The sequence below is a fragment of the Amblyraja radiata genome, chromosome 38, assembly GCF_010909765.2.
Source record: "Amblyraja radiata isolate CabotCenter1 chromosome 38, sAmbRad1.1.pri, whole genome shotgun sequence".
Lineage (NCBI taxonomy): Eukaryota > Metazoa > Chordata > Chondrichthyes > Rajiformes > Rajidae > Amblyraja > Amblyraja radiata.
Window position 1 is genome coordinate 8,675,016 of NC_045993.1, and position 12,593 is coordinate 8,687,608.

At 39.5% G+C, this 12,593-nt stretch overlaps 1 long non-coding RNA gene across 2 annotated transcripts in view; it reads right to left on the reverse strand.

Annotated features, from left to right (window-relative positions):
• The window catches only part of LOC116967022, a 40,263-nt gene that overhangs the window by 20,264 nt on the left and 7,406 nt on the right, over nucleotides 1–12,593 (reverse strand). The window contains exon 1 of one of the 2 annotated variants that reach the window (XR_004410120.1): nucleotides 2,218–2,295. The exons of the other annotated variant lie outside the window; for it this stretch is intronic. This is a non-coding gene — a long non-coding RNA (uncharacterized LOC116967022). Of the gene's footprint in view, nucleotides 1–2,217; nucleotides 2,296–12,593 lie in introns of those variants that run through there. 2 annotated transcript variants of the gene reach the window in all.

Consider the following 12,593-nt stretch of genomic DNA (forward strand, 5'->3'; position numbering starts at 1 on the left):
AACTGCCCAAGGTCCAAAGCATACCACATGATCAGTGAAACACGGGGGTGTTATGGTCTGGGCATGTATGGCTGCTGAAGATATTGGCTCACTTATCTTCATTGATGATACAACTGCTGATGGTAGTAGCATAATGAATTCTGAAGTGTATAGACACATCCTATCTGCTCAAGTTCAAACAAATGCCTCAAAACTCATTGGCCGCGGTTCAATCTGCAGCAAGACAATGATCCCAAACATACTGCTAAAGCAACAAAGGAGTTTTTCAAAGCTAAAAACTGGTCAATTCTTGAGTGGCAAAGTCAATCATCCGATCTGAACCCAATTGAGCATGCCTTTTATATGCTGAAGATAAAACATGCATAAGCTAAAGATGGCTGCAATACAGGCCCGGCAGAGCATCACCAGAGAAGACACCCAACAACTGGTGATGTCCATGAATCGCAGACTTCAAGAAGTCATTGCATGCAAAGGATATGCAACAAAATACTAAACATGACTACTTTCATTTACATAACAGTGCTGTGTCCCAAACATTATGGTGCCCCGAAATGGAGGGGACTATGTATACACATTGCTGCAATTTCTACATGATGAAACCAAAATGTATAAAAATTGCCTTTATTAAAATCTGACAATGTGCACTTTAACCACATGTGATTTTTTTTCTATTACAAATCTCAAATTGTGGAGTACAGAGGCAAATAAATAAATGATGGGTCTTTGCCCCAAACATTACTGGAAGACCACTATGTTAAAATAGCTTATATAAGAAAGTAGGCTATTTTCTTCTTCATTGTCTACAATAATCATGGTTTATATTCCATCTCAACTCTTAACCTTCTGAACTAACCTTTCCTATTTGAAAATACAGCAAATCTAGGTTGAATTTGTTTCAGAGATATTTACCAACATCTAAGCTTTCTTTAGGCCATAAGGTCTGAAAATTTGATAGTTTTTAGTTCCATTAGTACTCATGTTCCTTTTCTCTATAAATAATATTTTAAAGTTCCTTATTTGCACCACTTTTATTTTGGATCACTTTCAATTTCAATATAAAATTCTATGATGATGATGGTTCCCTGGAGACACCTTCACAACAACAATATTGCAGATTATCAAGTGTTGCACAAAAATAGGTTTAAAATTCATCCTTCCTAGTTGTCCCATTATATATACTTCGAGGAAACTGGCACAATTAATAAACATCCTCTACTGGTTTGTTCAGTCTACGTGAAGATTAAAGATTCCAATTACTATACTGGTCTTATTACATTCTTGTTTAATTTTCGGATTACAGCCTGCCTAACTCACCAACACCCTTGGGGGAAAAGTGAGGGCAGGGAAAAAGAAGAAGAAATGGCACCATCACCTACTTCAACGTTTTGGCTCTTAGTCCCACCATCATCGTCAATATCCTGACTATCTAAGCTAAGAAATGTTCTATTTATTCCATAGTTCTCCCTTAGCTAGCATTTCTCTTTATAGTGGCATTACAACCATCACATCACACCTGAGAGAAAGAAGAGAAAGCTAATTAACCATGCCTCTTGATTGGTTTCCAGCTTGCTGAAAAAAATGTATGCCTGATTGTTGGGTGAGATAGTTGCACTGTTTCCAACAGTCAAAAAATTTGACATATTCAGAGTCAAGATTTGTATTAGAGATTGATCATTTGGGCAAAGGACCAACAGTAAACTGGCACCCGTGTACATCACTGGTCCTTTGCCCAATGGGAGGATACAAAATCCACAACAAATTTAAAAAAATGTGCAAGGTATTACATAGGAAAAGAAGCGCATCAGATCCTAAAAAAAGTAGTAACATTATGAAGTATGCAGTGGGGCAAATACAGAATAGCAAAATTACCACAAGGACAACATTTTGAACAGAAGCAATCAATAGAAGATTTAAAAAGTAACTGTACATTCTAAAAATACATAAAATGCAAATATCAACATTGCACAGCAAAATAAACCCACGATTAAAAAGAAATCTGCACCAAATTATCAATTCAGACCACATCTCAAGAAGGTCGTTATTTTCTATGGGAATTAAAAATGAAACAGCTTTTTTTTAAGCAATATATTGCAAATATAAGGATTTGTCATTTGAAATCTTCCCTAAATATGGCGTTTATTGTTTTCCTCAATGAGGTAGGGTACATTGCATTTTGGAAAAAAAATTGCATATTTCTCATTCCCATTTAACGCTCACCAATCTCAAGTGCGTCTCAACCGATGAGAGACCGGCAAAATAAGACAAAAGATCGCTGCGACGGTTGAAAGCCAGCCAAATACCAGGACAGGAAATAAAAAACTACATTTAAAAAAATACGAACATCGACACACACACAAACACACACACAGTGGGAACTTGAAAATTGCAATAGAATTCTGGTCTCGCTCTCTCTGTAGTAAAGTAGTTTTTGCTGGGTACTGAGGTCCTGATGAATGGTTGCTTGCAGGCACCGCCTCCCCAAAACGCAACGCTGTTTTGCATACGCTTAATTGCTGTCACACATTTTTGGCAGTTTGCCCATCTCATAACCAAACAGACGACTCTCGCTGAAAAGGTGGGAGGTGGCAGAGAAAGCAGAACCCCGTGTAGTTTTCACAACATCGCACTGAAAGAATTATGCCGAGGTGACTGTAGAGAAAATGGAGGCTGGAATTTGAAGAACTGTAGGGAAAGAACTTTATTAACCCTTGGCTGCCATAAACAGATTCATTGGTCTGAATTAAAACACACGTTTCAAATTATACTGCACATAACGAATAGGAGTTCATCAGATATTGGGCATCTGAAATCAAAAAGATCTTCCTGGAAATAAAAACTCAATCAAGAAACAGTTCTGGTGCTATCCATTCCACAATTTTCCTGAGCATTTCAACAGGGAAATAATCAATTGTTTTTTAATCTGTGATGACTGAGGAAAGAATATTTAAAAGCAAAGAGAAAGACAAAATTGTGCTTGGTTGTGATGGTTTACACTAATCATGCTAATCACAAATGGATGACCTACAGCCATCCTATTGAACAAATCACAAATCAAACTACTTGGGAGATTGCACAATGAGATGGTATGTTCCATTGTTCAACTAACATTGCGTTATCTCAATTTAGATGAATGTGGTCAAAAATCACTTGATACCATGCACTACAAAAATCTACTGTTCATTCTTGCAAGTTTCAATTGACCCAACAACTATAGTTTGTATTATGGCGAGGCAAATAGTAGTTCTTCCTAGATTTGTGTCGGCTCCAATTTCATTTTCCAAGTGGAGAAGTCCAGATGAATACTTACATCAATTGATGGATTTGCTGATCAGCCCAGATCATTCCCAGAATACAGATGGGCAACGTTTACAATTTCACTTCAAGGTGCATTTCACAGCTCAATGGACATAATATTAAACGCTTCACACAACTGTTGTCAAATTGTCCATATATATATATAAACAATACACATACAATAATAACATACAATAAACAACACACATACAATAATAGCTAGTTTTCAGATGAGGAATAGGTGCATTTTTAAGTCCTTTTTATCAGGAATTAGTTATTTTTATCAATTTCTTCAGAAAAACAATCCTGAGACAAACCTAAATAGCCATGTAAATGTCTATCAAAATCCGTACAAGTTGGCGTACAATTTTATCACATGTAGAAAGTTCATGTACATTCTCCCAAATTCTATTCATTCCCTTGGTGAAGAATTTGCCATGTGCAGTTTCATATTCCACTGTTACAGCATCTCATTTTGTTACTGCATATCTTTTACAAAGATTTTACTAACTTAGATTATGCTACAATATCTTTGTACAACTACCTCAGCACTTCCAAATATTGTTTTTTTGTATGAGCAATGCTAAAGACCACCAACGTGCCTCACTGTTACTTTTCGGCAATTATTTTTAAATTGTTTTCTTTGACCATGTCTGTTTGTTAGTGAAACTTTACAAAAACATTATCATTTTGGAATATTTTTTTAACTTTCACTCTGTCTTCGACAACTAAAGTTACAAGATAGCTGCAAAAGAAATGATTAAAACATGATTATGAATTAATTCTTGGTTATTCCAGAGTTTTGATTTCTATATAAAGAAAAGGGACTCATTTGGCCTGAGCAGCAATTAGCTATTACTAACGACCCGAACCATTTCAAGTGCTCAAATCTCTTTTGAGTGATGTATATGAATTGCTCATTGGCCACAATTCTCCCATTTACCTACACTATTACACTTGCAGGTTGCTGATAAACATGCAAAAAGAAAAAGGAATCTGATCCACAATACCAGTAGACAAGGGCACTGGTAAAAGACAGTTGCGCTGTTGCGCTTTCCAGCCAGAACAATTACATTGGTTGAGGACTGGCCAAACGATTGGTGGAATCACCCGTTAGTCTCATCGCTGGTAAAGCACATTGTTTATCCTCATACATTCCATGCATTACCTGGGCAGGACTGTGCTATTTTTTTTAAAGTCTTCTGTGAGAAAAACTAAGCACCCAACTGCCTACTCAGAAGGACATGGAAGATTGTATGATATGAAAGAGTTTTGACCATGCATTTGCCAAATATTTATCCCTCAGCAATTGTCATCAGTATCTACTCATTATAATCAAAGACTAAACTTCAAAAGTACTTAATTGTCCGTATTATACAATTAAGTACTTTTGAAGTGCAGTGTTTGATGATATGGTTTGGAATATCCTGCAGTCATGAATGATTCTTTATAAATATGAATTTTTCACATAGGAATGGCTACTTTGGGGGAGTATTGGAAACATCTAGCGGGTGAAACCAGCATTCCAGGAGTCAGTGTCTTTGCAAAAAAAGGGGGAAAGAAGATTAAAAGATAAAAGGATTAAACTTTGGTAAACTATAACAGGAAAAGGAACATCAATATCAGAGGTCAGAAAAACACTAAAGCCATTGTTATCAGCAAACATTTATTTCAGCAGAACACAAGAAATTGCAAAGTTGTGGACGTAGCCCAGACTATCACACAAATTGCAGCCTCCCTTCCATTGACTCCATCTGTACCATGCTACCTCAGCAAGGGCGCCAGCATAATCAAGGACCAGTCTCTCCCCAGTCACTTCCGCTTCTCCCCTCTACTAACAGGCAAGAGGTACAAAATTTAGAAAATGCATACCTCCAGATTCAGGAACAGTTTCTTTGCAGCTGTTCTCAGGCAACTTAACGGTCTTCTCATAGAAACATAGAAAATAGGTGCAGGAGTAGGCCATTCGGTCCTTCGAGCCTGCACCATCATTCAATATGATCATGGCTGATCATCCAACTCAGTATCCCGTACCTGCCTTCTCTCCATACCCCCTGAACCCTTTAGCCACAAGGGCCACATCTAACTTCCTCTTAAATATAGCCAATGAACTGGCCCCAACTACCTTCTGTGGCAGAGAATTCCAGAGATTCACCACTCTCTGTGTGAAAAATGTTTTTCTCATCTCGGTCCTAAAAGACTTCCCCCTTATCCTTAAACTGTGACCTCTTGTTCTGGACTTCCCCAATATCGGGAACAATCTTCCTACATCTAGCCTGTCCACCCCTTAAGAATTTTGTAAGTTTCTATAAGATCCCCCCTCAATCTTCTAAATTCTAGCGAGTACAAGCCGAGTCCACCCAGTCTTTCTTCATATGAAAGTCCTGACATCCCAGGAATCAGTCCGGTGAGTCTTCTCTGTACTCCCTCTATGGAAAGAATGTCTTTCCTCAGATTAGGAGACCAAAACTGTACGCAATACTCCAGGTGTGGTCTCACCAAGACCCTGTACAACTGCAGTAGAACCTCCCTGCTCCTATACTCAAATCCTTTTATAGAATAGAATAGAATAGAATATGTTTATTGTCATTGCACAAAACTGAGCAACGAAATTCCATTTGCTTCTCCTCCGTTAAAAGAAATACAACACAACAACCAATACACATATGTACAGTTAATAGTAAAATAATAGATACATTTTTTTTAAAGTTTAAAAGAATTTAGCGGTATTCCTCGAAGTTACTTCTTGCTTCCCAGTGTTCACTATTGGAGTTAAGCTCTTTTACTGCACATGGGTAGAAACTATTTTTTAGTCTACCGGTGCGAGCCTGCAGAGACCTGAGTCGCCTCCCCGAGGGTAGCAGAGTAAAAAGGTGGTTGGCAGGGTGGGATGTGTCCTTCTTGATATTTATGGCCCAGCGCAACTTTGCTACGAATGCTAACATACCATTTGCTTTCTTCACTGCCTGCTGCACCTGCATGCCAACTTTCAATGACTGGTGTACCATGACACCCAGGCCTCGTTCCATCTCCCCTTTTCCTAATCGGCCACCATTCAGATAATAGTCTACTTTCCTGTTTTTGCCACCAAAGTGGATAACCTCACATTTATCCACATTATACTGCATCTGCCATGCATTTGCCCACTCACCCAACCTATCCAAGTCACCTTGCAGCCTCCTAGCATCCTCCTCACAGCTAACACTGCCCCCCAGCTTTGTGTCATCCACAAACTTGGAGATGTTGCATTCAATTCCCTCGTCCAAATCATTAATATATATTGTAAATAGCTGGGGTCCCAGCACCGAGCCTTGCGGTACCCCACTAGTCACTGCCTGCCATTCTGAAAAGGACCCGTTTACTCCTACTCTTTGCTTCCTGTCTGCCAACCAGTTCTCTATCCACATCAATACTGAACCCCCAATGCCGTGTGCTTTAAGTTTGCATACTAATCTCTAATGTGGGACCTTGTCGAAAGCCTTCTGAAAGTCCAGATATAACACATCCACTGGTTCTCCCTTATCCACTCCGCTCATCAGCTAGATTGCAGTGCTGACATTGGAGACATTTGAACTAACTTTAATCAGACTTTATCAGATTTCAATGTTATAGCTTTACACTAAACGTTTGTAACCTTTATCCGTGTACTTGGGATGGCTTGTTTGTATTCATCTATAGTCTTTTTGACTGGATAGTATGCAAAAAGAAAGCTTTTCACTGTACCTTGGTGCACGTGACAATATTAAACTAAGCTAAATCGAATGAGAGACAAACAGATCTCTTGAATATCAGGAAATTCAGTTCATTAACCCAACACAAACAATGGAACCTCACTCACGGGAGAGGAGAATAATAGCGCATATTGAATATTAAACCTTTCTTTATACTCACCATATTAAGTCAAACTCCAAGCAGTATATTTTACTGAACCACAAAAGGGAAATGATGTAGCATGCTACAAAAAAGGGATCAGATTGCTATCCCCATGAAGCCCAATATTTTATCTGATCTTAAACACATCTATTCAACTTCAAATCATATCCTTCAATGTATTTTCAATCCACGGGTCATAAATAGGATTTGAAATCTGAACTTTAAGAGACTTGAGCACCACTGAGGGAGCATTGCACTATCAGAGATATAACCTTTCAGATTTGAAGCCAAGGCCCTCTCAGATAAATGCAAAAAATGCCACGGCATTCTGTTGAATAGTAGCAGAGATATCTGAGTACTTCCAATATTTATGATTCAATTAACATCACTCCAAACATTTGGATCATACTGCTCATTGTTAAAACATATACTGCACAAATTGGTTGTATGTTTCCAACCTGACAACATTAACATTATCTGCAATAACAGCATCGTGAATTAAGCTATGCAAATACTAGTATTTTTATTTGCTTTATATAATCAAATAGACTCTCAACAATATTTTTACTCATACACACCTTATTTTGTAGCTCTTAAAATATTCAGAATTGCTTTCTCCACTTGATTGTTTTTAAATGAACAAAGCATAAAAATATCCATGACCTTGCATTGAAATTTTCAACGATATTACCAAGGATACAAACCACCATTCCGTAACCTCAACCTAGACCACAAGCTATCAAGAATAAGAGAAGTAAGGCCAAAAAGTACCTTCTGTTAACACAATATATTGAAAGCAAAACAGAAAACGCTGGAAACACTCAGAATGTCAGTCTGCATTTGAGGAAAGTGAGGCAAATTTAGCATTTTGCATCAAAGACCCTTCATCAATACTGATGACGCTTTGACGAATGAACTGTGCCTTAATCATTAATCGTTGCCTTTTTCACAGATGCCAATTGATACCTTGACTGTCCTGTGTCATTTCCGATTTTCTGTATCTCCACTTTTCCTTTGATTTTCAACACCAAAATACCCCTCTAGGCCGCTATACATAAAATATTTCAATGAATATCACGTGTTGCTCACTAGATAAATGATATCTCTGTTAATGTTTGCAACAGAACTTCTTAGCGGCAAATGAACAAAATTGCTGAAGTATGTACAAAAAACTTTTTTTTTTTAAATGTCTAGTTTCTTTGTGAACATTTTCTAGAGCAGGAAGAAAACTACCTACATTGTTAGCTACAGCTTTCTGACTAAATATTAGCCAACCAAACATTACAACTTTTGTAACAGCTGGAATTCCAACAATGTAATCTTCTATACCTAATGGATTATATCTATTTTAATTAATACCTTCAGGAAGGACGCGCAAAGTCACCCATTGATACACAAGGATAAACACCTTAAGACGGAGAAAAGCTAGCTACTTAAGGATGTTATTTTAGCCTGGGAGCTGACCCAACAACATTTCAGAAATCAGAATACACATAGTTTTCCAAATCATTTAATGCGCAGCATCAGATACAATGATAGGTTTAGATGAGAAGCATAAATTGTATCAAAATCCAGTTCTCTTCCATCTTCTGAAACCTACCTGTATGATCAAATATTTTACCTTGCAAAACCATATGCAGCTCAGCATTATATTCTGTCTGATAATCACTTCTGTGCAGCTTTTTCGGTTGGGTTAAATCATTTGTTTCTGTGCTGCAGATTTGCGATATCTTGTATAAGAAAACAAAATTGCATTTTTCCCCAAGAGACCATAAGACATTGTAAATTAAAGAATAAAGTCTGGGTCAAACCAGCAACAGGTAATTAACATATTAGAATAACTTGCGTCAGACATAGAATACATTCATTACTTAATTCTTCAGACTTTCTCCTAGCTGGCTTTCTACTTACTGCTTCCATAACCCTAAGGCCTTACAAATTTCCACTTCCCCTTTCCTAACTTCCACCACTTCATTAATCCATCACTGTGCATTCATTGCTAAACTCTCAGAGAATAATTTTAAAATTTGTATCCTTGTTTGGAGAATCCCTCAAAGCCTTGCCCACTAAAGTGATTACCCTCCTCAAACTCTCTCTATCATCTCTTCCAACTATCATCGCTTCCAAACTCATTACCCTCCAAGAACTTTAACGACTGCAGACTTCAGACATTCCCAAACTCAATTACTACACCGTTGGTAACCATGACTTCAGTTGCAGGGCCTTAAACTCTGTAATTTCCTCCCAGTCTCCCTTTCCTCCTTTAAGATTTGCCTTGAAAACTATCACAACAATCAAACTTTTGGAGATTTAAACTCATCCCCTATGTGGCTCAGTGTCAAGTTTTGTTTGATAATCGCACTGTGAAGCCACTTAAATTTAATAAGGTAGAATACATGTTATTCTTGTTAAAACCAACTCCCACAACTACAAACTGACATATGTTATTTAAAACATTCTAAAACCTTACCACCATTAATACTGCACAAATCACATTTGATGAAATACTCTACACCTACATGGATGCATGCAGCTCCATCAACACTCAATAAATTCAATGCCAACAGAATAACGCTTTGCACTTCCTCAGTCACTGGTGCACCATCTACAGAATGCCGAGGTGCTCACTTGGGCTATTCCAATATCATCTCCAAAACCTGCAACCTGTAGCACCAAAGAAAACAGCAGCAGGCTCACTGGACACAGCCACTTGTTGGTTTCTTTCCAAACCTTACACCATCCTCATTTGGAAATATCAGTATTTTTTTCAACATCACTACACCTGGAACCCTCTCTAGAAACACATGGGAGTATCTTCACCATACGACCTGCAATGGCTCAACAAAGCAGCTTATTACTAACTTCACAGAGCAAACAGGGAAGGGCAATAATTGGTGACCCATTGATTTCAGCTTGTAGCCTATGTTCAGGCCCACCCCTGTTGTCTGGCATCCGCTCGATTGATTTGAGCTTCTAGCGTATCCTGGTATTCCCTGCTGGCATCCCTGGTAGACATGGAGATCATACTTCGACTTCTAGTACAGCACAGGCTCGACCTTCTTGAAAGTCTTGAAACTGGACCAGCAGAGATTGAATCTCCCAGTTCATTCAACATTTATGCTTAGTATAGACCCCAATAGTCTTTGGTGGAATGCAGTTGTCAATGCATTTCTTGATGAAACCAGTAATGACTAAGGTAGACACAAAAAGCTGGAGTAACTTGGCACCATCTCTGGAGAGCAGGAATGGGTGACGTTTCGGGTCAAGAACCTTCTTTAGACTGATTAGGGATAAGGGAAATGAGAGATGTAATCGGTAATCTGGAGATATAAAGAACGATGAATAAAAGATATGCAAAAAAGTAACAATGATAAAGGAAACAGGCCATTGTTAGCTGTTTGTAGGGTGAAAACGAGAAGCTAGTGTGATGGGTGGGGGAGGGATAGTGAGAGAGGGAATGCCGGGGCTACCTGAAGTGAGAGAAATCAATATTCATACCACTGGGCTGTAAGCTGCCCAAGCGAAATATGAGGTGCTGTTCCTCCAATTTGCATTTAGCCTCACTCTGACAATGGAAGAGATCTAGGACAGAAAAGTCTGTGAAGAAATAGGAAGGAGAATTAAATTGTCCGGCAAGGGGAGATCAGGAAGGTTCAGTCATTGTCTGGATGTAGCGATCTTGAACATGTTCCCATCCTCTGAGTCAAGCCAGTCATCCTCTTCAGTCTATTGCTGTGTTGCTCTCATTGTTGCTGCCTCGTGTTTCAATGCCAGTCTAAAAGCAGGCAGCAGCAGCACCGACAGCTGATCTGGCTGGGTGAAATGAAGGGAAGGGATTGGTGTACTTTGGTGGTATAGCAGTGGTCTAGAATGTTAAACTCAGTGTGAGGCAGGAGACATGCTGCTGGTATTTGCGCAGTACGGGCCTGAGATTTGCTTGATTGAAGTCATCAACGATGATGAACAGAACATCAAGATTCTCCATCTCAACAGTGTGTAATTCATCCAGTGTAATCTTAGCATTGGCTTGGAATGGTACATTAACCACAAACAAGATGATAGACGTAAATTCCCTCAGTGGATAAAAGGTACACAAATTTATGATTAGGTATTCCAGTTGAGGGGAGAAGAATTGAGCCAAGATTGTAAAATCTTACCCGTGGATTCTGTACAGTCCATATAATAAATAATAATAATAAATTTTATTTATGGGCGCCTTTCAAGAGTCTCAAGGACACCGTACAAAAATTTAGCAGGTAGAGGAAAAACATGTAAGGGGAATGAAATAAATAGTAGAGACATGACTAGTACACAAAGTAAAGACAGAATTCAATACAAAACACAATATGAGGCAATTAATGCACAGATGAAAAGGGAGGGGGACGTGGGGCTAAGGATAGGCAGAGGTGAAGAGATGGGTCTTGAGGCGGGACTGGAAGATGGTGAGGGACACAGAATTGCGGATCAGTTGGGGGAGGGAGTTCCAGAGCCTGGGAGCTGCCCTGAAGAAGGCTCTGTCCCCAAAACTGCGGAGGTTGGACGTGGATGGAGAGGAGACCGGCTGATGTAGATCTGAGGGACCGTGAGGGTTGGTAGGGGGAGAGGTCAGTGAGATATGGGGGGGCCAGATGGTGGAGGGCTTTGCAGGTGAGGATCAGGATTTTGTAGTTGATCCGGTGGGAGATGGGAAGCCAGTGAAGTTGTTTGAGGGCTGGAGTGATGTGATGCCAGGATTTGGTGTGTGTAATGAGTCGGGCGGCTGCGTTCTGGACCAGTTGGAGTCGGTTGATGTAGGTGGAGCTGATGCCAAGGAGAAGTGAGTTGCAGTAGTCCAGTCGGGAGGAGATGAAGGTATGGATGAGTCTTTCAGCAGCGGGAGGTGTGAGAGAGGGTCTGAGTTTGGCGATGTTGCGGAGATGAAAGAAGGAGGTTTTAATGACATGGCGGATGTGAGGCTCAAGGGAGAGGGTGGAATCAAAGATCACACCAAGGTTGCGGGCCTGGGGAGATGGGGAGACAGTGGTGCCGTCGATGGTGAGAGTGGGGTTATTGATTTTGCTGAGTGTGGGTTTGGAGCCTATGAGGAGGAATTCTGTCTTATCGCTGTTGAGTTTGAGGAAATTATGTTGCATCCAGGTTTTATAGCTGACAAACAGGAGTTGATATGGGAGAGGGGGGGGTTGTGGGGGGGGATTTGGTGCCGAGGTAGATCTGGGTGTCATCAGCGTAACAGTGGAAGTCCAGGTTGAAATAGAGAAACCCTCAGGTTAAACATTCAATTAAAAATCGACAATGAGGTGCAAAAGACAATATTAAAACAAAATTAAACAGAATCGTCTGTCAAACATAGAGAAACAAAAAATTGCAAATGCTGGAATCTTGAGCAAAAAGCACTGCTGGAGGAACTCAGCATGCCAGGCAGTATC